Source organism: Sminthopsis crassicaudata, chromosome 3, assembly GCF_048593235.1.
Source record: "Sminthopsis crassicaudata isolate SCR6 chromosome 3, ASM4859323v1, whole genome shotgun sequence".
Lineage (NCBI taxonomy): Eukaryota > Metazoa > Chordata > Mammalia > Dasyuromorphia > Dasyuridae > Sminthopsis > Sminthopsis crassicaudata.
Window position 1 is genome coordinate 464,615,389 of NC_133619.1, and position 25,288 is coordinate 464,640,676.

Below are 25,288 nucleotides of genomic sequence, written 5' to 3' on the forward strand. Positions count from 1 at the left end.
CTAGAATATTGCATCAGCTTCCTATTTGGCCTCTGCCTCAAACCTCTCCCTATTCCAATCCTTTTTCCACACAGCTACTGAAGTGAATTTTTAAAGTGTAGATATAACCATGTTTTGTCCATGTTCTACAAACTCCATTGGCTCTATAATATCTCTAAAATGAAACACAAACACTCATATTTCTCATTTAACTTTCTTCACAACTTGGCTTATTTCCATCTTTCCAGACTTCATACAAATGACCTCCCTTTTTTCCATTTCGATCCACTTTTGATCTATTGCTGTGCCAAACAAACCATACTCTATCTACCTTCTTCATACCTTTGTAATAAATTTCTTTATGACTAAAGAAGTCCCTCTTTACTTCTCTCTCTTTAAATTCCTGATTTTCTTTCAGACTTAACTCAGGTATTAAATTCTTCTTAAAATCTTCCTGGTTCCTTCAGCTGCTAGTGTACTTCCTTCTCTAATTACCTTGCTTTCATTGTACATATATTTATATGTAGTTATATTTAAACATGTTGCCTCAACTAATAGAAGGCTTTTTTTTTTCTTTGTACTCCCAATGCTTGCACATTGTTTGGCACACAGCAGGCACTAAATAAATAGTTATTGAGTTTCTGTATGAGAAAACTTACTCTATTATTTCAGGTGGGCACTTTTTCTTCAACTTCTTACTGTAGCTAACTCATCTCTATGAAATAGGGATGTAGACTAAAACCAGAAACTTTCCTTGCTACCTCACCATCTTGCCTCATATATATCCACCATCTCTGATCTCTGAACAGTTCAGTCAAGTTTCTGGTGGCCAGGGTGGGGATCCCCTCTTCTTCAAAGTATTTGAACTTATCTACAGCATCTCTCCCTTGCTGCTCTAATTGTTTCTTGTATACCTCTTGTCACAATCCCTACTTGTAGTAGGAACCCTAAAAGGTAAGGTCTTATCCATGCAGATTAAGCTAGTTTTTCCTTAATAATTATTAAAAGTGTCCTCAAGATTTAATTATCTTGGCCAACTTAAATTCAGACTCTTGATATGGCTTCTTGATTTTTTTTTTACAAAAAATCACAAGGAACTCCAACTTAAAGAGCTTCAAGGTGAAGTTTAACATCTCTAAATAGAAATGTTTTAGAGACATTTAGAAATAGTTGATTCCAAATTAATTTCCACTCTTACAGAATAAGAAGAATAAATTTTGCCACTGAATGACTCATCATACTTCCTAGGATATTATATTACTATAATTTATATCCTTGTCAAGTCAACCTTCTTTTGATTCAGTTTGTTTCCTATTTCCACTTTGGATTTCACATTTTATTCCATATTATGCCATACATTTATAAGACTCTTCTATTCATTTAGAATTTTTCACTTTTTGTGTCTCAAAAACCTTTTTGGCATTCTGATGAGGACCAAAGACTTCCCCTGAATGTTTCTTTTTCCAGCATAAAATATCTGGTCATGGTAGTGCCACCTGTAATTTCTGCTACTATAGCAACTAAAGCTGGTGGATTACTTGAATCTGGATGATCTAAACTGCAATAGAAAAAAAGTCAATCACGTGTCAGCTACAAGATCATTACCAATATAGTGAGTTTACAGGTATAGAGGGGCCATTGGGCTGCCTACATTTAGGCAGCCCAGATTGGAAATAGGTCAAAGTTTCCATATAAATCAGCAGTGGGATTAGGCCTGTGAATGGCCGCTATAATTCCAGCCTAAATGACATAGAGATGTAGTATTAGCTTATTAGTTCTTAACCTGAAATTTGTGGATTTATTTGTTAAAAATATCAAAATATTTGATAACTACATTTCAGTGTAATTTGTTTCCTTTGCATTTTATTTTTGAGACAGGGTATCCCTATCTCATCTAATGAAATTACTTTCTTGTGCTCCTACCATGCATAATATCTGAAGCAGCATCATTTGAATTTTTTAGCTTTCTAAGTGATAAAATTAAAGAGTCAAAAAGAATGTTTTTTATAATTGAACATTGTTTTTCTTGTAGTTTAAAATATATACTAAGCAGTATGTTTTACCATAATTTAATATTTATTTAGTGACAGCAACAAGATAGGTAATGTCCAGAGCATTCATCTAAACAGAGTTTCCATCTAGAGTTTTCTACATAAAATTAGACAAACTCTAGGTGTTGCTGGACTTATCCAGTGACACTAGTTTTATGCTTTTGCATCAGTTTCATATCCCACTTATATTTACATCCATGTTATTAGAATTGAAAGAAACCTCTGTGATATCTAGCCCAGTTCTCAAACTTTTTGTTCACAGAAATTTGTTCTGACTCCCTTTACATAATTTGCACAAAGGACTTTGCACAAAGAATTTTGTTTTGTTTTAAGTGTATTTATTGCTATTAAATGTATGAGAAATTAAAATAACTTAGAAATATTATGAAAACAGTTTTGACCTGACAGGTTCCCTGAATTGAGGATTTTAGAATCCTCAAGGTCCTGGAGCATAATTTAAAAACTGCTAACCCCAGCTAATCCAACCTCAATTAACAGAAACCTACAGATATGATGTACGTTGGCTAAGGCATACATATGAGGAAAACTACAATCAGAAATTAAGATCATCAGTCTTTAGCCACTGCTCCTTCCATTATATCACATCACTATTAGTTTTGCCAGGAACAAACCATTTTACTATAGTTTATAGTCACTAAATTTTATTCCACTTTTACAGACAAATGCACACCAAATAAATCATAACTTCTCTGACTTTTCTTTTTTTAAGCTATACAAATAGAGTGGAGAGAGTGAGGGGATAGAAAAAGAGAATGAAAGAGGGAGTGAAGGAAATAAAGCAAAAACATTGCAAAGAATACCAAATTGTATGAGTTGGAAAGAACTTTAAATTGTCATAAGGCAAAAATGTTCAACTCTATTCAATAAATATTAAGTGGGGGAAAGGAGCAAATATTTATTAAGTGCCTCTTGTATGCCAGACACCATGTCAGGTTTCTTTGAATAAAAATGTAAACATGAAACAATCTCTTTGCTAAAGTGGCTTACATTCTATTTGAAGAGTGGAGAACAATGCATACACATATATACATACATACATATATACCGAAATATAATACTATATATCAATATGTACTATATTTAATATGTTATATTTTATATTTTTAAATACAAAGTAATTTGAGGCTGGGAATTGGGGGAGGAATTAAGAGAGGAAGAAAAAGAAGGAAGGGCAAAAGCATTTATTAAATATATATTTGTCCAAGAACTGTATTAGAATGGTATACTAGTAAATTATATAAATACTATTTCATTGGATCCTCAATACTCTTGGGAGGTATATAATGCTATTACCCCCATTTTATGGTTGAAGAAAGTAAAGCAAACAAAGGTAAGATGATTCATTTAAAGTCATAGGTTGCCAAGGCTGAATTTGAACTCAGGTTTTACTGATTCTAAGACCAGTGCCTATTCCTTTAGTCTACTGGATTAGAGGACAATCAGGAATGATTTGGGGTAAGAAGTGGTATTTGAACGGAGTCATGAAAGAAAATATAAGATTCTAAGAGATGGAGGAAAGGAAGGAGAACAATCTGGACATAGAATACAAACTTTGTAAAAGCAGAAAGACCTGAAATAAAATGTCACTCACAAAGAAGAATAAGTTAAGCAATTTGGCTTGGAATATCTTGTAATATAATAGGGATCTATGTGAAATCAGTCAGATAAAATGAGTTAGACTCTGCTTGCCAAACAGAAGCTCACATTTAATCTGAAAGAAAATAAGGATCCACTAGAGTTTATTGAGCAAAAGCATGAAATAATAAGGCTTATACTTTGGGAATATTGATTCTGTAGATGTGGCGTATAGATATATGAAAAAGAAGAAGCTGGAGGCCAGGGATATCGTGTGTTGATGAGCCAGTGATATCTATTCTTGTTTTATATTTTTAGCTAGAACTAAGAATCAGCTAAAATGCATGACTCAAATCTTGAAAAAAAAAGAAATGATCACTAGAAATCATCTGGTCCACTTGACAATCAAAACAGTATAGAAATAAATAGTTGTATATCTGTCTTTCAATTGTGAAATTCTTGGACTACTGGGAAAAATGTGTGGAAATAATGATGATTACTACCTGTGACATGGCAGAGATTTTTGGACTTCTGAGACATAGAGGGAGAAAGAACTATAATTTAGCCAATCTGAGGATCAGGAAGCAAGCTTTGAAAAAATAATTTATCAATACAAATTAGCATTATCATTAAACAAACATCATTCATTTTAAATAACCCAAATCACTAATGATACTTGAGAGACATACGATTTGAGTTCTTAATACATATGTAAATCCCAAATCCTGCATTTCTTCTTCCCTTCATTCCTACATAAGTGTTTTTAGACAAAGGATAATCATCAAAATATGGAATAAGTTTATTATTTTTCTTTCTTTTTTGCATTCTTTTTAATTAAAGCTGTTTATTTTCATAACATATACATAGATAATTTTCAACATTCACCCTTGCAAAACCTTATGTTCTCAATATTTTCTCCCTCACTTCCCTCTATCCACCCTCCCCTACATAGCAAGCAATACATATTAAACCTATGAATTCTCTTATACATATTGATGGAATAAGTTTTGATACAAGTTTTAGAAAACTCTATTCTCTATATAAATCTCATTAGTTTTTATTTAAAGGATAGTGAAACATCTTTGATACTTGATTGGGAAAAATGGCAGGGAAGATTCTGGGAATATGGCAGAGTAGGTTGGTAAATTTCAATCTCTCCTGATTTCCCCCACAAATAGAACTAATTTGTGCCTCAGGGCAAACAGACTGGTTAAAAAAACCAAGAAGACTTGGGGCAGAACTGGGATCATCCTGATACAAGCAGACAAGATCTGAAGAAAGACCCTAGGCAAGGTATTAACCGCTCTAAAGTGGGCGAATTTAGCTCTGGGTTTGGCTGGAGCCTCTGCAGGAACCACAAAGATTTTCCAGGACTGTTTGTCAAGTGGAGGTTTGAGTCCTGGAAGACAGAGTAAACTTTGGCTGATTGAAAACACCAGGTCCAGCTGTGTAGAGATGCGGCTCTGAGCAAGAAGGTGGATACCTGGTGGATACAGAAGCAATGAGTCAGGGACACTGCTGGCTGTGGGAACTTGCAGGAGTGTGGAACTATTGGTTTGGGTTTCTGGTCAGAATGGAGAGCTGAAAGGAAGCTTGAGGCACTATTCTCCCACCCCACAATTAGAGGTGCTTATAATAATACCTCATTTTTAAAAAAATTAACCAACAGAAAAGAAAGAATCTCACCATTGAAATGTATTATGGGAACAGGGAAAATATTAATTCATCTTCAGAGGGACACTTTAGTAAAATAAAAAAATTAAAAAGCTTCTACCCCTGAGAGTAACATGAAATGGCTCCCTGCTCAAAGAGAATTTATAGAAGAACTCAAAAAAGGATTCAAAATCAAATGAGGAGACATTGAGGAAAAACTAAAGAAAAAATTAAAATCATCCAAGAAAAACAAGAATTTATAAAAAAAATAACCAATTAGAAAAGGAGGTACAGAGTTTCAAAGATGAAAATAATTTGAAAACAACTCAAACTTAATAGAAAATTTAACATATAAGAAGCATTATCAAAGAGCAATTTTTAAAAACTTGACATAAACAGTTTAAACAGGGGTAAATTGTTTATATTTTTAACATGAGAAATGTATACTTTATGTTTAAGATTTACGTCAACAATAGGGCAAGCTCAAAAAAAAGATTGGCAGAGTAAAGGTAAAAATAGTTATTATGGTATACAAATGAGGTGCAGAGGAAGAATAGACACAGAGGCATTATAGAGGGGAGGAAATCTCATGTTCTGAAAACCTACTCTCATCAGGAATGGGTTCAATATGCAACACTACATATATACCATGAAGGGTTCAGCACGCTCCAAAATCTAAAGAAATAAGAGAGGGATAGGTGGATGGGGAAGCAAAAGGTAAGGTAAGAAGACAAGAAAGGGATTCCCTGGCTAGGGGAAGGTTAAGTAACAGTAAGTCAAGTTATAGAGCAGAATTTAGTGAGTCATCAGGGATAGGAAAGATGTGTATATGTGAGATATGTGTGTGTGTGAATGTATGTATATATAACTACATATGTAGACATAAATATATCTTTTCTTAATTGTGGCTTGCTTGGGGGTAGGGAGGATGAAAGGGAGATGTATGTGTCTATGTATGTGTATGTATATTCTTTCTTAAATTGTTGTCATTATATATATTTTTAATCTTCCCTGATGTTCTGCTAGGCACATAATAATGTTCTGTTTTCTTTTGTTTCATTTTGTTTTGTATTGCTTTTCTGTTTTTCTTTTTTTCTTATTCTGTTTCTTCAAATAAAATAAATTTTTGGGAAAAAAAGATAGTTGTTTGGGTCAGGGAACTAAAGGCTCAGGCTGTTGACATTACTTCCTGGTTTCTTACAAAAGAATCATGAAGAATCTTGTATAGGTACATTCTGATGCTCAGGCAAAGGAGATTTGCTATGCCATATTGGCCCAAGATATTTCATTACCTGTTCTTGTTTAATACCTTTCTGCTCTGTGGTTAAATAAATCTGCTTTTGTTAATTTTTAAATAAAGGTCTCCTTGTGTTATAATATTAAACTAGCAGGATTTAAACTACTTACTTGTCTGAGTCAAAGCCAGCTGAAAACAATAAATTAATGCAAATTTATTTGTTTTGTTTTTTTCCTTTAACATAGACTTTTTAACAATACTGTAATTTTAAAAAAAATCTGATTTGTGGAATCAAATTTATTGAAGCATTTAAAGACATCTTTCCTCTGCCTTTTCCTTAAGTTTTACTCCTCTGATCTCTATCCTGGAAGAATTAGACAGAACAATAATCTTAAAAGTAACAAACCATGAAAATAGTTAGTAAAAACACAACTGGCTGAGGACTCAATCATTCTGAGGAAACTTTCTGGCTCTCTTCTTCTAAACTCATATTGGATAAGCATTGTTTATCTCATTTCTGTAGCCCTGTTTTCTTTGGATAACATGAATATCTCACCTGATATTCTCTTATGGCCAAGGTCCATTCTCTATACAGCCAGAGCTGTGGCAAGAGACTCTAGGGGATAGTTCTAATTTCTTATCTCCAGATGGGACTCCAAGCAAGCTTAAATGGCTAGCAGGCTAAGCAGGAGTCTCCACTGTTCTTCCTGACTTTTAACTGGATTGTAACCTGTAATCTCCCTTTTCCCCCAATGAATATATATGCTGTGCTCATCATTTTCTTCCTTCTGGACTGTTTCCCTTGGGTAACCTGTCATAGGGCATGCTATGGGACGAATACTGCCATCTTGGTCTGTTTCCTATTAGTGTCTAGGCCTTAATGTCTCCTGTAACATAACTAAAAATAATCCTCATAACTGCTTGAAAAACTTTAATAAAGGGTAACCTATTAACTCCTGAGCCTAAAACATTAACTCTCAAGCTAACCTATCCCACTTTTGGACAGTTCAAACTTTAGGATAGTTTTTTTCTTCTTATGTAAAGGGTTATTTTTCTTTTTGTAATTTTTAACCATTGCTTCTAATTCTCCTCTATGAAAAAAGCAGAAAAAATTTAATTCTTTTTGCTCTTCAAATACATAAAAGCAACCATGTCCCTCCTCTCACCCCATTCTTCTCTTTTCCATGTTAACCATCTAAAATTTCCTCTAACTGCTTGTGTCGTATTTTCATACCCTCCCTTTACAATCTTGGTTGACCTCCTCTTTATGTTTATTGGTTTATCAATATCCTTTCTAAAATGTGTTTTCCAAAATTAAACACAATAATCCAGATGATATCTGACTAGAGCAGAATACAATGGAACTATCACCTAACTAATCCTGGATATTATTCCTCCCCAAATGAAATCTTGGACTTCATTTGCTTTCTTGGTTGATGTTGACTTATTGAGCTGAAAATCCACTAAATATCTCCCAATTTTTAGAGATGAACTGCTATCTACCTCCTTGTACTTCTAATCTATGTGTAATTTCAGAAGACATCTAGTTTAACCAATACCTAAAAGATTTCTTTGTTAAAATTTCCTCCAAGTTTAATTTTTTTATTCAAAGAAATGTTTCAAGGTTTTAACTCATCCAGACTTTTTGAGCCTACTTTTGTCACTCAATATTCTAATTCTTAACATTATGTCATCTCAAAATTTGATATGCCTGGTATCTATGGTGGTATATGTCACTGTCAGAAAGTAAAAATAATACAGAGACAAGTATTAATGCACAGGATACTCCAGTAGACTATGGAACACTTAATAACCACTGTTTGATTCAGCTGTGCAATTAGTTTTAAGTTCAATTAACTGTTCTATTTTCTAGTTCTATCTCCCAATTTTTTTTTTACTAAGTATGAAAAGTACGGGAATTTTTAAAATGTTTTGCAAAGGATAAGTAAACCATATCAGTATCCTTCCCCCTGAATTGCCTAACTTCGCAATGCACCCCCCCAAAAAAAAAGTCTGAGGGGGATAAGGTTAGACTGGCATGGTCTGTTCTAAATGAAACCTTGCTTGTTCACCTTCTGTCTCTTCATTATCCTTATCTTTAATAACAATGTTCAAAGTACTTGGCATATATAAAGTTATAAGCAGCAAAGTCATCACCTTATAATTTGAGGACTCCAATCTTTTTTTTCCTTAAAAATCAAGATATATCCTTTCCTTTTTCAGTTCCCTTGTTCTCCACAATCTTCTACAAATATTTTACAGATAGGGACTCCAGCAATTATAACTACCAGCTTTTTTTCAATACCTTGGAATATAGCTTATATGGACCCATCTGGCTGATTGAATGCAAGAAAGACACTACTTTTTTTTTTTTTTTAATGTGGTACTCTTTTATTATCTCCCTCCTTAGCTATTCTTTCCTTCTAAGTTGAAAGATCATTCTGCTTCTTTTTTTTTTTATAATATTATCCCTTATATTCATTTTTCCAAATTATCCCCCCCTCCCTCCACTCCCTCCCCTAGATGACAGGCAATCCCATACATTTTACATGTGTTACAATATAACCTAGATACAATATATGTGTGTAAATACCAATTTCTTGTTGCACATTAAGTATTAGATTCCGAAGGTATAAGTAACCTGGGTAGATAGACAGTAGTGCTAACAATTTACATTCACTTCCCAGTGTTCCTTCTCTGGATGTAGTTATTTCTGTCCATCATTGATCAAGTGGAGATCATTCTGCTTCTCAGAGAAAATGCAACAAAAAATAAGAATTAGACAGCCTCATCTTTCTCTGCTATTCTTTATCATGATTTCATCCATCCCAGTATTAGATGGAGTTATTCCTCTTTGTTTCACATAACTTTCAAAAACATTTTGTTTTTCATTCTAAATCCCAGAGATATAAATGTTATATGTGTGTAAAAACTATTCATGTAATATGTGGATGTTTTACTTATTATAGGAAGAGGACATTAATGTGGGAAAAATAGCTTGAAAGTTCTGATGAACCTTAAAAAAGAACAACAGCTCTCAGATAATGTACATAGAGGATATACCTGAAAGCAGATCTATGACAATAAATAAAAAAGGCATTGTGATCTAACAACTCTGAAACATAAGACTTTGCTGAGTTTTGAAGAATATAAATGAGAATCTATAAATCAAAGAACTGTTGTAGAATTTGGGGAAATGTATATTGTTCATACCATACCTGAGAGAATTGTATACAGTTTTTAGGTTTTTACCCTGACTCATTAAAAGTAGGAAATTGAGCATAGGAAAGAGTCGGGAGCCAACTTTTATAACATATTCCAGACCTGTCATTGTGTGAAAGCTGAATTAATAGACCAGTCCCAAAAAAAGAAAAAGGGGTTGCAGGAACCATGACTTTGGGTCTACCACAGGTTATGCTGCCAACATAAGTGTATACCATGGTCATTCTCAAGCTACAATAATATTGTTCCAGGGCCAGAAGACCCAGAAGTTCACAAGAGAGCTGCTTATAGAAGATAAGGCATCAGAAAACAGAACATTAAAAAAAACAGAAAACAGAACATAGAGAAAATTATAACTGTTTCAAGTTAAAAGATCGGAATGAATATAAACAGGCTCTTCAGCTACTTTGTTGAGAGCTATACTATTTGGAAGAGATGTACTGCTTTGCTGAGAGCTGAATGATTGAATAAAGGCTGCATTGCCTTTTGCCACTATTTATAGTTTCAAGGAGGGAAACCCTTTCAGGTATATCTGTATTGCAATTTATTCCCTTTACATATTTAGAAAAGGGAGAGAAGGGAAAGACAAGCTTCTTAGTTATTTTCCAGAATTTCTGATGAAGAGAAGCATTATTGTTAGGAGCTGTTTAGAGAAAATAGAATTCTCCCATGTGCAGAATGTTGGACTAATTGGTTTTGCTCTTCTGTGCCCAGCAAAGAAGCTGATTTTGCAAATTGTAAACCTCAGGTTTAGAAATTTTGGTTCACTGAAATAGTATAATACTGATAATTTTTTTGTTTATAGAGTTTCCTAGCACGCTGTCAAGGATAGCCATATGCTAAACTAGTTTTATATGTTTCAGTAGCTTAAGAATCTCAGAGAAGTGGCTTTGCATAGCAGAATTGTTAAGACCAGAAGAGAAGCAGAGAACAGAAAATCAGTTATGTTCAACAGGTGATGTGTTATGCAGCCTGACAGGATTTAGGATGATAAAGTTTTAGGTCTAGAGCTAAAAGGAAACCCAGAGGGCATGTAGTCCAATTGCTTCATTTTACAGATGATGACTGAGACCCAATTGGGTTAAGTAACTTGTTCATGATTATGCAGAAAGTTAAGTATTCAGAGAAGACTGACACCAAAGTCAGTGTTGTAACAATTTGCCATTATTCTCAAATAACCAAAGACATTAAAGCCTTCAATCCAGAGTAATGAGCTGCTGCTAGGAGCACAGATTCCCTATTCATGTATCTCATGACTATGTTTGTGTAAATATAAACTCATGACTCCCCTCTATGGATATTATACCTTGGTAGGAGAGTATAATCATGGTTAAGTATAAATTTGCTTTTGCCATCTATTGAGTAAAGGTTATAATTATTCTTGATTTTGCCTTTTATTTAATAAATATTTTATATTTAAGAGCTAATATATATTTAAGAACATCGCAATTACTTTTCATAAATGGGAAGCACTTTTGGACTCAGAAGCTACAAAGGTAAATAGAGATTTTCCCTCCACAAGGATTACCTCTAAAATCTAATTTGATCATGGCTGTGATCAGTCCCTCACTTTGAGAAAATACCTCAGATCTGTCAATGCAAATGAAAGCTGAATTAATGGACCAGCCCAAAGAAAGAAAAAGGGGCTAAAGGAACCATGGTTTGGAGGGAATGCCACCAAAGGTTATGTTATCAGCTTAAGCAGCCTTTCCCAGGTTACACTAACAATGTGTCAGGCTTTTGTTTCATCTTTTATATTTTGCTCTTGCTTTTATATTGTCTCTTTTAAAAAATGAGTTGTATTAATTAACATATAGCTATCATCATTTTTTTTAACTAATTCAGGTTTCTTCTCATCAAAACTGTTTGTCTCCAGAATTTCACAAATTTTTTCTCATTTCTCCTGGACTAACTTTCCTTATACAATTTTCATTTGAGGGAAACACTTTATCCTTTTTCTTGATGATTTGAAATCTCTTTCAAAAGAATAATGCATGCAAATTATAATCAGCCTTTTTTTTTTTTTCTTTTTCTGTCACTAATTCTAAGATTAAGGTGTTACTTCCCTCCAATATTGCCATCATTTCTATCTTAATTACTAGTTCTTCCTTGTTGGTAAGAGTGAAGTGGAGAATTGCCCTCAATGGTTCCTTCAGCTCATAAAATGTGAAGCTATGATTAAGCAAGTCAAGAAATTATTATGATTTAGACTAATTTCAAGATAACTAAAGCTCCACATTACAATTATACTATGCCTTTTTTGCCTGACTTGAACTGGGATTTCTGAATTTCCTTGTCTCTTTCTTTTCAGGTACTTTGTAGGAATCTACAGACAATATTTTTGGGTTTCTATTTCCAACAATCTTGAACCAGGGGAGGTGGACATGTGTTAAAGCACATGAAAGACATGGCAGAAAATTTAAAGATACTTAAATATAATGTAGTCTGATAAAATGGACCCTCTCCTGGGAACTTAGTTATTCACAAATTGAATAGTTTCTTTGGAATACTGAGAGACTATATCTCTTAATCAGCCTCTATAATCTCAATAATGTGATAAATTGGCCCATTGGGTTTTCCATTGTCCAAAACCCCAACTTCTAAGACTATCTAGTTATCATCTTTAAAGCAGTCCTAACAATCTTTGAAATCTTGATTAAGCTATCTTTAGACAGGTTTAGGACTCAGATCCCAGATGGATTCCACCTGACTCCTCTTTGATCTCATTTTTATCTCCCCAAACTCCTCCTTGGTGCCTTGTCTGCATTCCCAAATTACTATATTCAATCAGAAAGTCAATTTATGATGTCAAACTCCTGAGCTTATATTTTCCCTATAAAAATTCTGCTTATATTGTAGATCTTTGCTAACCTCTTATTAGGGCTAGCATATTCCCACCTTCTTCCATTTAATGGCTTCTTCCTCCTGGTTAATTGTGAATTTCACTAGGGATCTTGTCTTTGCCCTTATGAATTGCTTAGTCAATATAAGTGCCTTTTTTGTTGAATTTGCTTGAGCCCGTGAAGCTATTTCACTTTAAAAAAATAGCAATCTATAAGAAAGAAAGGAAGGAAAGAGGGAAGAAGGGAAGGAGGGAGGGAAGAAGGGAGGGAGAGAGAGAGAGAGGGGAGGAAGGAAAGCAAAAAGTTTATCTTAGATCTAATATCCATGTGACCATGAGAAATCACTTCAGTGAAAATTCCATGAAACTTATAATCAGTATTCATTCATAATGAATGCTTTATTTAGAAACACTATATTTGAGTAAATGAACCTGGATTCAAACCTCAACTCTGACTTACTATATATGACATGTAATTTTGGGCATAGTATTAAACCATTTCTTATCCATCTCGGTCTCAAACTATTTGCAGATGGTATTTACTATTTCTTAAACTGACATGAATTCTACTCATGGGTTGAATAGAAACACCAATTCCAATGAAATCACTGAAATATTATTTATTCTTACTCAGGCATAATATCCTGTGACTTTTAGATCTCAGAAATGAACTCTCTAGTGACTTTTGATAGATTGTGCCTTAGCAATAGAATAGAAAGCATTAATTGGAATTTAAAATTTGTGACCAATTCTTTTACAGGTTTTTTATGCTACCCAAGTTATACAAAGAAAAGAATAGGGGGCAGCTAGGTGGTGCAGTGGATAGATCCCCAGGCCCTGAAGTCAGGAGGACCTGAGTTCAAATTTGGTCTCAGACACTTAACACTTCCTAGCTGTGTGATTCTGAGCAAGTCATTTAACCCAATTGCCTCAGGGGGAAAAAAAGAAGAATAACAAAATGTTTGAGTTGATAAATGTTCTTTAAAAGAAGAAAAATAAGTGGAAAACTCAAGGGTTCCTAGATGGAAAACATAATTTGTGTTACATTACCTCTGGCTTTGCTCATCCAGAGTGAAACTATATTGCTTGCTCAAGGTTCTAGGATTTTTTCCTCTAATATTTTTGGCCAATCCTTGATTCTGGTGTGGTCTTCTCACTGTTAACTCAATATTTAATTCCCTAGGTCTATTTAGCCAATTCATTTTGATTCCCTTTTACAAAGGAGTATTTACTTTGAAGAATAGAAGTACAGACATTTTTCTTCCTCAATACCTACAAACAGGCTTTCCCCTTTCTATATGTATGTATGTATGTATGTATGGGCTAGTTCCCTAGAGGGTCTCTGGGTCATCCAGAGTCAGGATAAATTAAAGTCCTTGGTCTTTAGGAGGAGAAGTGAAGGAGGCAGGCAAGCTTCCACAAGGCTTCCCAAAGATCTCTCCTGGATACTGGAGTCCTGAGTCACCAGCCTTTCTCTCCTCTCCTGTCACCAAATGACTCTCTGGATCCTCTCCCTCCACCCTCCAATCCTTGCCTATGATTATCTTAAGACCAAACATACATCAAGCACCAATGATGAGAAGAGCCATTTATCCAAACATATGCTAATGGAGTTATTAAGGTAATTAACCTTAAGTGCTTGGTTATCTGATTAAAACATACCTTTTTGGAGTTTCAGCCTTCTACCCCTTTCTCCTCTGTTGCTAACAGAAATGGGCTCAGGCTTAAGATATCTTCTCTATAGTATTCATCCCACCAAGTTCATTTTCAAATGTAGCATGGCCAGTGTAGCAAAGGGTAAATGAATCCACATTTCTTCTACTGATGGGCAAAGTCAAACAAGTTGTTCTGGGTTTTGCATCTCAACCTCTAGCTTCCAGAAAATCTTGCCATGTGCTCCAGCTTCCAGAGTCTAATGTCTCACTTTCCTGTCTTTTTGAAGTTCACAAGATCATAGACACTTCCATTATTTTTCACTTAAAATAAGAGCGGAAAAAAAAGAGGCAAAGAAGAGAGGTCTATCTCAATAAGCCACCTTTGCTTTCAGATAGGAAGTTTTTCCTCTTATATGATTGTTTCACTTACCTGAAGAGCAACTAAGATAAATAAACCAAGCCTGGCACCATGTGATTAGTGTCTTTTGAATGTACTCTGGTTCTGGTGATACAGCCAGGCGACAAGACTTCTCGCCACATAGTGGACCAGAGCCATTTACAGAATGTCTACACATTTTCCAAAGGCTTTATGAGAATTTAATCAATGAAGCATTCTGCATGATAATAAGGACAGGGATTGTTAGCCAGTTCTCCATTACACTGGAATAATTTGGAAGACCTTTTGGCTAATGTCAATTATAATCAGTGATTTATGCACATGTAATAAATAATGCTGTGGGAGGATAAGGGGAGTAAAGCTCACATGAGTTCTATTGCTAGTGAGAAGAAATGAATCCCACGACAATTAGGAGGTTTCTAAAAAGCTAAAGAGTGTGTAAGAATCCCTGTGTTTAGGTTATTGACCCTAGCAACCTAAGTGCCAGCCAGGGATAAAGAAGGAGAAAATGCACGCAGAGATGAGACAGTCAAAATGTATACTGCTATCACAGGAGCAGAATAAGAAGTGAGGTTGAGAAGGATAAAAATAATGTATTTCTATGACAGCAACCTTAAAAATGTCCACACTGGAACAAAGTCCCATTACACTACTCTAATTATGGCTCTAACTATACATTTATAATGCTCAAGTCAAAGAATAAATGAAATGTAGTTCAGTAAATAATGAAATATTTTTTTGAGTGAGGCAATTGGAGTTAAGTAACTTGCCCAAACTCCCACAACTAATAAGTGTTAAGTATCTGAGGCTTGTTTTGAACTTGGATATTCCTGATTTCAAGATTGGTACTTTATCAATTGTACCTTCTAGCTATTCCCAGAATTTTCTTTAACAATGTTAGGAATATTGGATGTATCGTCTTTGTGTACTTAGCATTTGAGGAGAAGTTACTCTAGATATATAGTGAAAAGGTCAAGTTTTCTCTTCCAACTTCTGTGGTGGGTGAAAGATGAAACAAATAACTGATGAAACAAAAGGTTTGAGTTTCCAGTCATCTCAATCCATTAAGCAATGCATTCCAATTGCATGAAAAATCAGTAGCAGACCTCCTCAGCTTTGGCACTGGGCCTGGGAGGAGTGGGAAGGACAGACTCATATATACATTAAAGATAATAAGATAAAAAAAGAATGTATATATAAAGGATATGATTACTAATTATAAGAAATATTAAGGACTTTCTGAGTTGAGAAGGGGATGAGTTAATTTCAAGACTAGAGGAGAAGGGGAGCGTAAATAAGAACAATTCCCTGAAATCAGAAAAAGGAGTATTTTGGTCCCCAAAAGTGTCTATAGTCAATCAAAGAAACATGGAAAAAAAATAATTAATTGACCAGTATGGGGCCAGTTTTCAAATATGGATTGTTTGACATGTAGCATTGTAAGAAAACAATTTGTACCAATGTTCAGATCTAACTGGGTTTCTGGTTAGCAGAATCTAGATCCTTAGTTAAGGATATCTAAGTAGCAGAATAGTTCAGCTTCCAAGCTATGCAAAGAAAGATTTAATCAATATAATAAAGTTTTCTCACAATCCTCATAAGTGAAAAAAAAAGTTTTCTTTTACACAGAAATTACATAAAAATGTACACAAAAATTTTACACAGACTAGAAAAGGACCAAAGCTAGCTCCAAAACTGATTCACAAGTTGAGTCAGTGTGATTCACTCAATTCCCAGTTCCTCAATTCCCCTTTTGAATTTATGGAGGAGAGACCAGCCTATTCTTCTCATGGATTGCTTATCTATAAACCAAATCGATAAGGTTATTCATATATGTATAATCAGAATTACATTGCCAGGCCACAGATCAATCTACTTAGAAAGCTCACAATGAACTAATTTGAAGAGAGGATATTTACACATGACCAAGGTAACCAAGAAAATTCAGTAAGCAGAAACACCATAAAACAAAAGGCCAAAGCAATACAATGATGATCATCAATATTAAACAACATCAAGTTTCCTAGTAATCTAATCCTAATGTCCATTTAGTTATCACATTTTGACTTGAGTTTCAAATGCCCCATGTGATCATCCAAGGCTCAGAAATATCTTCTTTTGTATATTCTAAAATAGGCCTCATTCTCAGGGTAAATCTGAAGGAATCTCTGCTTCATTGGTCTGAAATCACTTGTAGAGAATAGTAGAAATTCTGCTGGAATTTGCCAGTGGGCATTACAATTTAGAACAATCTCTTAAATTTGGTTTTCTAATAAAATATTTTCTAATAAAAACCAGTGGTAAAAACCAGTTCAAGTTTTATGGTTTTGATCCTATTAACAACAGATCTATAAAATAAACATAAAATTATGAACTAAGATTTTAGAGAATTTTAGTTTTTAAGTAAATTTCTTGTTTTTACCTTTACCTAAATCCATTTTTATTATAAATATCTTTTAAAAATCATGATGATCTGATTTATAAAACAAACCTTTCTCTCTTTTAAAATTATTAGACAGATGCTTTAAAAGGAGGAAATAATTTAACTTACTGTACTAATGCAATTTTATATGTAAAATCTTTAATCCAATTTTGAAAACTTATTACTGAAACATAATCAAAATATGAATTTCCCATGAGAAACACTTGCAAGTCATATATATATATATATATATATATATATATATATATATGTATTTGTCCTAGAAAAAACATTTTAAACTATTACTTTTTAAAAATTTACTATTTCATTTAATTAGAAAACTTTTTCATTACATCTTTATTTTATCACTTTGGGTCCTATTTATCTTTATTTATTTATTTATTTGCTTTTTAAATTTATTTATATTTTTATTATCCAAAATATTTATTTCACAAGTGGATGATATCATCTTTATATTATCATTTACCCCAAAATTCAGATTTATTTAAGATTTTTTTATGCTTGTCTAAGTCAGTGATGTTCCAGTTCCAGTTTATTAATAGATATAGTATTATACTCATAAAATGTCTATTGTTCACCTCCTCTGATTATAGAAATTTTCTATGACAGGAAAAGAAGGGATATAATCATAGCAATGTCAATATTTGTCCTCTTCAGGTCACAGATTGACATGACACAAATTATAACAAAGGAAAAGTTTCTTAGCTCAATTTGTTTTCAGGCACAAGTTACAACTGACAGTCAGTGATGTAGCCACAGGGTATCAATAGCCCATCTCAGGATTAAACTGATGGGAAAATGTTCTGAACACAAAAAAGTAGTGTAATAGGTAAACCAAGTAAAAAGGAGATTACCTTAGGCCATGACAAGGTCAGCCCTTCAACTTTTCCTATGAATTGATATCTATCTGTTATAGTTTTTAGACTATAGCATATATAATTTTTCCCCTTCACTGGTGAACTATTGACTGCATGACAATTCATACAACCATCTTTATAATCAAAATTCAAAACAAAATTATAATCCCAAGAAATTTTTCCACAAACAGCAAAATTTCACTAATCACAGCTTGGGTCTTGAATAGAAGTTTCCCATTCTTTCCTAACAGTTAAATTTCATTTATCCTTTACTTATAAATTAAAACTAATCACATTCTGGGTCTTCAGGCATACAACAAATAACTGAAAGTTGACTCATATTGATGTATTAAAGTGGCATCTTTGAACCACCCTATACATCTTCACAGTTTTTCTAAGTGATAGTCAAAAATATTCAAATGGAAATTCATTCCATTATAATAAACTTGTAAATTCTCCCAATAGTAAATTATCATTATTATTATTGTTATTATTGTTATCTGTTTTTATACAAAATACCCCATTAAATATTTGACAGTATTCAAATATCTATTTTATCACAGTCTTTTAATGGCTTTAATTTATAATATAACAATGTTCAGATTTTTAAAAAGAAGCTGCTTTTCTAAGATTTCTAATATGTTTCTCACAGCATTTCACAATATAAGAAAAATGTTTAAAAACCCAACAATAACATATAAAACCATGTATTTTAAAAATGAAAAAATTACTAATCAGATATCAATTCAGTTTAATGCATTTCCAAATTGTCTTACATAAAAATAATTATTGTTTTTGGTTTTGATTCTATTAACAACAGATCTATAAAATAAACATTTTTGACATTTTATACAAATTATAGCTAAAATTTGGCAGTCATAACATTATGCTATCAAAGAACCAAAAACAATATTTAACATTTAAATAGTCCTTACCATATGCTAGTCACAATTTTAAGAATCATTATATCATCTGATTCTTACAGTATTCCTTTTTACCTCAGTTTTCTGAGGTAAACAGAGTTGAGATAACATGCATAAGATCCCACAGTTAGTAAGTTGTTAGGACTGAGAGTGTAATTTAGGTTTCTCTATATTTGTTCATCTTTTTTTGTATTTAATGCCACAATTAATAGAACACAACATATCACCACTTAATAATTTAGTTACAGAACAAATCTCAGTCAAATAAAGTCTGGATTTACAATGACAAAATCAAATCTCAAGGTTTGTAGTAGCACTTTTACCTTTCCATAAACTTTTATTTTCTTTTAAAAATCATGCAAAAAAAGCAAATAAATTCCTTTCATCTTCATAACCTAGCCCCATCCTCTCATTCCTCAAGCCTTTTCAGCTTTAACCACAGGTGAAAGATGGAGATTTAAAGCAACAGTCTAACAATTTTCATCTCTTTTCTGTGCATCTTAAGAGATTCTAAAAATGGGTAATATACCATGAATGTTTTTCAGGAGCATAATATATTTTGTAATAAAATCCCAAATTATCTAAATAACTAATATTTATTCTATTGAATTTCTCCTTTGTAATTTAATGCAATATTTTAAGCAACCCCAATTAATTGCTATTCTATTACCCTCTGGGGTTTCTAAATGCTTACAAATGCAGACTTCTTACTAATTTTTTTTTGACCTTGCTTCTAGTTTACCTTTACAATTAATTCTGTCACATAATACTTTGAAAATTCTAGGGGGCAGCTAGGTGGCACAGTGGATAGATCACCAGCCTTGAATTCAGGAGGACCCAAGTTCAAATCTGGTCTTAGACACTTAACACTTCCTAGCTTGTGTGACCTTGGGCAAGTCACTTAACCCCAGACTCAAAAAAAAAAAAAAAAAAGTGGAAAATTCTACTTCAGTCTTCCCAAAAGACATTTCTAGTTTCTGGTCACCTTCCCAACGATTATCTCTTCCATTTAAATTACCCTCTTCATTCTTTAATTAAACTTATTTTTAATTAGCTCCATAATTTAAATAACTTTTCTCTTTTTATAGTCAAAAATAGTCAACAAAAGGAAGTTATTTTAGTTTTGGGACAAATTTTAAATGCAACTGCATACTTTTTTTCCCCTTTTACTCTGGGATTACATTCAAATTAGCTGCCTATCTTCATTACACAAAAATAATAAGTATATCAAGCATCAGATCAAGCATCACAGGGAAAAAATTCATTTAACTGTTATTTACCCCTAAAACTTTCATAAAATTTATTTTTTTTATTTTTCCTTAAAACCAATTCTACAAAGTGGTACCTCAAAATTCCATAAAATATTTCAGCATATGTTAAGCTTCTGGTTTATACTTTATCAATTATGACAAAGAGAAGGAGGTTCCTGGAATTACCCAAAGTTCCAGGAATTCTTTCCAATTTTTAAATTATTAATCTGCAAAATTCCTAATGATTAATCTCCAATCTCTTTAATCTTCAAACCTCCAAAATTTATTAGAATCTTTTTAGTGATCATACAATTTTTAATCTCTAATTCCTTTATATGACCATAGTTCTATAATCTCAAAATAGCAATGGCTAAAAAGTATCTTGCAGATTTGTAACTATGCTCAAAAAGTTATCAAACTTTGCATACCCTTTGACCCAGCGGTGTTACTACTGGGCTTATATCCCAAAGATATGTTAAAGAAGAGAAAGGGACCTGTATGTGCAAGAATGTTTTGGCAGCTTTCTTTGTAGTGGCCAGAAACTGGAAATTACATATATGCCCATCAATTGGAGAATGGCTGAATAAATTGTGGTATATGAATGTTATATGAATGTTATGGAATACTATTGTTCTGTAAGAAATGACCAACAAGATGATTTCAGAAAGGCCTGGAGAGATTTACATCAACTGATGCTGAATGAAATGAGCAGGACCAAGAGATCATTATATTCTTCAACAACAATACTACATGATGATTGATTCTGATGGATGTGGCCATCTTCAACAATGAGGTGAACCAAATCAATTCCATTAGAGCAGTAATGAACTGAAGCAGCTACACCCAGCGAAAGAACTCTGGGAGATGACTATGAACCACTGCATAGAATTCCCAATCCCTCTATTTTTGTCCGCCTGCATTTTGGATTTCCTTCACAGGTAATTGTACACTATTTCCAAGTCCGATTCTTTTTGTACAGCAAACAACTGATTGAACATGTAGACATATACTGTATTTAATTTATACTTTAACATATTTAACATGTATTTGTCAACCTGACATATAGGGGGGAAGAGAGGGGAAAAATTGGAACAAAAGGTTTGGCAATTGTCAATGCTGTAAAATTACCCATGCATATATCTGGTAAATAAAAAGTATAATTAAAAAAAAAGTATCTTGCAGATTTTTTTTTCTTTTTAACCTAATCTCCTGCTGAAAGCCTAAAGTGTAAATTAGTCCTGATTACTGGGACAGAGTGTGTAGTTGAAGTGACAGATAGCTAGAAGAATTGCTTCAAATATAAAATGTCATTAATCCCCCTCAGCATAATAAACAATTTAATTGCAGCTTTCCAGGAATCTTTCTGGCTGGCTGTAGTTTCCCCTTAGATATCTTTTTAGGTAACAGAATCTACAAATAACACTAGATATGACATAAAACAAAGATTTTTTTGAACATTTGACAAAGAAACAAAAACACAGACTAAATACAACAAACACACTCATCAGCCTCCTTATCTCCCACTGAGAGTCAAAGCCTTCAATTTGCTGTAATTAAAAGACCCTTCTTCAACCCAAATTTCTGAATAATTTAGATTTTTATGTATTTTGGGATAATTTGAGAGCTTTCTCTTTTAGTCACCCTCTTCACTTCTATATAGGAAGTTCCAAGTCTTATTGACCAGGTTACCAATTTAACAGCATGTTCTTCCCCTGATCTTATGACAAAAAAAAAATATTGAAAGTAGAGTCTTCCTGTATTTTACTATTACCCAAAGTAATCTTCCCCCGCTTTCAAGGTGGGGATAAAACTAATCTTAAAATTCCCATAAATTTAATAACCCTTCTCCGATCTCCAGAGTGAGGATAAACCATCTCCAGTAGTGCGGGGATAAACCTTACCATAGTTTGGGAAAACTGAGTAGAGCCTGTCTTGAAGGAGCAGGTGGAGGACAAGGGGCAGTCTTCCATGAAAAAACCCCTTAGTGAAAACTAATCAGAATACTATAGTGAGTTTTTTGGTTTTTGTTTAGTTTTGTTTTAAAAGATTATGGATTTGGAGGTCTAAGTTTTGATTCTACAGGGTTTGACTTGTCAAAACTGTTGTGAGTGAAAGATAAAATAACTGAGGAAACAAAGTTGTGAGTGAAAGATAAAAACTGAGCATGTAAATCTTTTAATCAACAGATGTCAACTGCATAGCAAAACAGGATCAGGCCTCCTCACCTTTGGTACTGGACTCCTAATACAGGAGATGACAGATTTTTATGCATTGAAAAATTACAAAAGAATGATTGTTGTTTTAGTTCTCAGAGAGGGCCAAAATGAACACAACTATATTGAAGCCAAGATATAGTATGTCTGATTGTAACTGATCAAATCAATGTGAGCTCCAAAGGATCTACACCAGATAGGGCACAAATAGTCAGAATAAATATTTGGAGAGGAGATTTCTCTAAATTTGTGCATTTCACATTTCTTTTGAGCTACTACAATCCTGCTTCACTAATAGAGTACAGCAATTTGATGTGAGTGCACAATGTAGAGTGGCCCTTTGCCAGTGTCTTCTATGTCATGAAATCAATTCCAAAGTTATTCATAGAGACCTTGAAGATGTCCTTGTACCGCTTCTGACTTCCATGTGAGCATTTCCTTTGACTGAGTTCTCTGTGAAACAGTCTTTTAGGTAAACTGACTTTGGTATTCAAATAATGCAACCTGTCAGACCATGAGAGTTGCACTCCATAAAAGAGTTTGAATGCCTTACAGTTTAGTTCAAGAAAGGACATCACTGTCTGGTACCTTATTTTATCAGATTATATTCAGAATCTTCCAAAGATAACTCAAATAGGAGAATTCAGTTTCCTGGCATAGCACTGGTATACTATCCAGATTTCACAGACATACAACATAGTTAATTAAGCACAATCACTTTGCAGACCTTTAGTTTGGTGGGCAGTCTAACAACTCTTATCTTCCACACTTTCCTTTGGAGGTTCCCTTCTAAATACTGAGCTAGCTCTAGTAATGTATGCATTAACCTTGTCATTTATGTAAACAAGACTATACTGTTCCTGGTTCATTTCCCTGACCAGTGTGATAAGGCTGAGGGGAAATATTCAATGCTACCTTAGCTTCCTCTCCACCATTTACAAGCCATGTTTCAGCCTGTGACAATCTGTGCATCTATGACATTTGAATTTTTTTTTAAAGATGAGCATTTATCATAATTTTAGTTCAAGCCTAAAACTGAAGAGTACAAAACTAAAAGAGGGTTAAGTCAATCCAAAGGAAAAGATTTTCTCTAGCTCATATTAAGATAAGGCAAATCAATTACAGAAAAAGTTTCTTAATTCACAACTTTAGCAAAGTTTCAGGATACCAAATAAATCCATATAAATCATCAGCATTTTTATATATTATCAACAAAGTTCAACAGCAAGTGATACAAAGAGAAATTATATTTGAAATATTTGCTAAGGCAAAGTCAGCACCTATATGAACACAATTACAAAACACTTTCCACACAAATAAAGTTAGAGCTAATCAATCAGAAAAATATCAAGTGCTCATGGGTAGGCTGAGTAAATATAATAAAAATGAAAATACTATCTTAATTAATATACTTATCCAGTGCCATACCAATCAAATTCCCAAGAAATTATTTTACAAAAGTAGAAAAACTAGTAACACAGTTCATCTAGAAGAACAAAAAACCAAGTATTTCAAGGGAATTAATGAAAAATGCAAATGAAGATGGCTTAATTGTACCAGACATAAAACTATATTATAAATCAGTCATCAAAACCATTTGCTACTGGCTAAGAAATAGAATAGTCTATCAGTGGAATAGATTAAGTTCACAAGACACAATAGTCAATGACTCTAGTAATCTAGTGTTTGATAAACCCAACGACATTAGCTTCTTGAAATAGAACTCACTATTTGTTAAGTGCAGGCTAGCTCCCTGGAGGCCTCAGGATCAGCTAGAGTCAGGATGAATTAAAGTCCTTGATCTTTAGGGGAAGAAATAAAGACAGACAAACTGCCACAAGGCTCCTGGATTCTTGAGTCCAAATTCACCAACTTCTCTGCTTCTCTTCCTGTTGCAAAGTGACTCTAGGCTATCTCACCCTACCCTTCAGTCCTTGCCTATGATTATCTTAATATCAAACATAGAGTAAGCACCAAACAGTGAGAAGAGCCATTTATTCTAAAAATATACTAATAGACTCATTATCTCACATCAAATAGGTAATTAGCCTTAAGTGCTTGGTTGTCTGATTAAAGTACACCTTTTCATAGTGTCAGCCCTTTACAACTATTTGGCAAAAATTGCTGGGAAAATTGGAAATTAATATGGCATAAACTAGGCATTGAACTACATCTAACATCCTATATCAAGATAAGGTCAAAATGGTTTAATGATTAAGATATAAAGGATAATATAAAGGATAATACGATAAGCAAATTAGATGAACAAAAGATAGTCTACCTCTCAGATCTGTGGAGAAGGAGAGAATTTGTGGCCAAAGAAGAACTAGAGTACATTATAGAATGCAAAATGGATAATTTTGATTTTATTAAGTTAAAAAGTTTTGTACAAATAAAAACAGTGCAGATAAGATTAGAAGAGGAGTAATAAAATGGAAAAGTATTTTTACATTCAAGGTTTCTGATAAAGGCTTCATTTATAAAATATGTAAAGAATTGACTCAAATTTATAAGAATTCAAGCCATTCTCCAAATGATAAATGGTCAAAGGACATGAACAATTTTCAGAAAAGAAATTAAAACCATTTGTTGTTATTGTATGAAAAAATCCTCTAAATCATCATTGATCAGAGAAATGCAAACTAAGACAATTCTGAGGTACCAGATTTGGTACATGTCTCTCAGATTGGCCAAGATGACAGGAAAAGATAATGATGAATTTTGGAGGGGATGTGGGGAACTGGAACACATATATTGTGTTGATGAAGTTGTGAACTGATCCAACATTCTGGAGAGCAATTTGGAACTATGCCCAAAGAGCTATTAAATTGTGCATATGCTTTGATCAATCAGTGTCTCTACTGGGTCTGTATCCCAAAAAGATCCTAAAAAAGGGAAGAGGATCCACATGTGCAAAAATGTTTGTAACAGCTCTTTTTATAGTGTCAAAGAACTGGAAGCTGAGTAGAT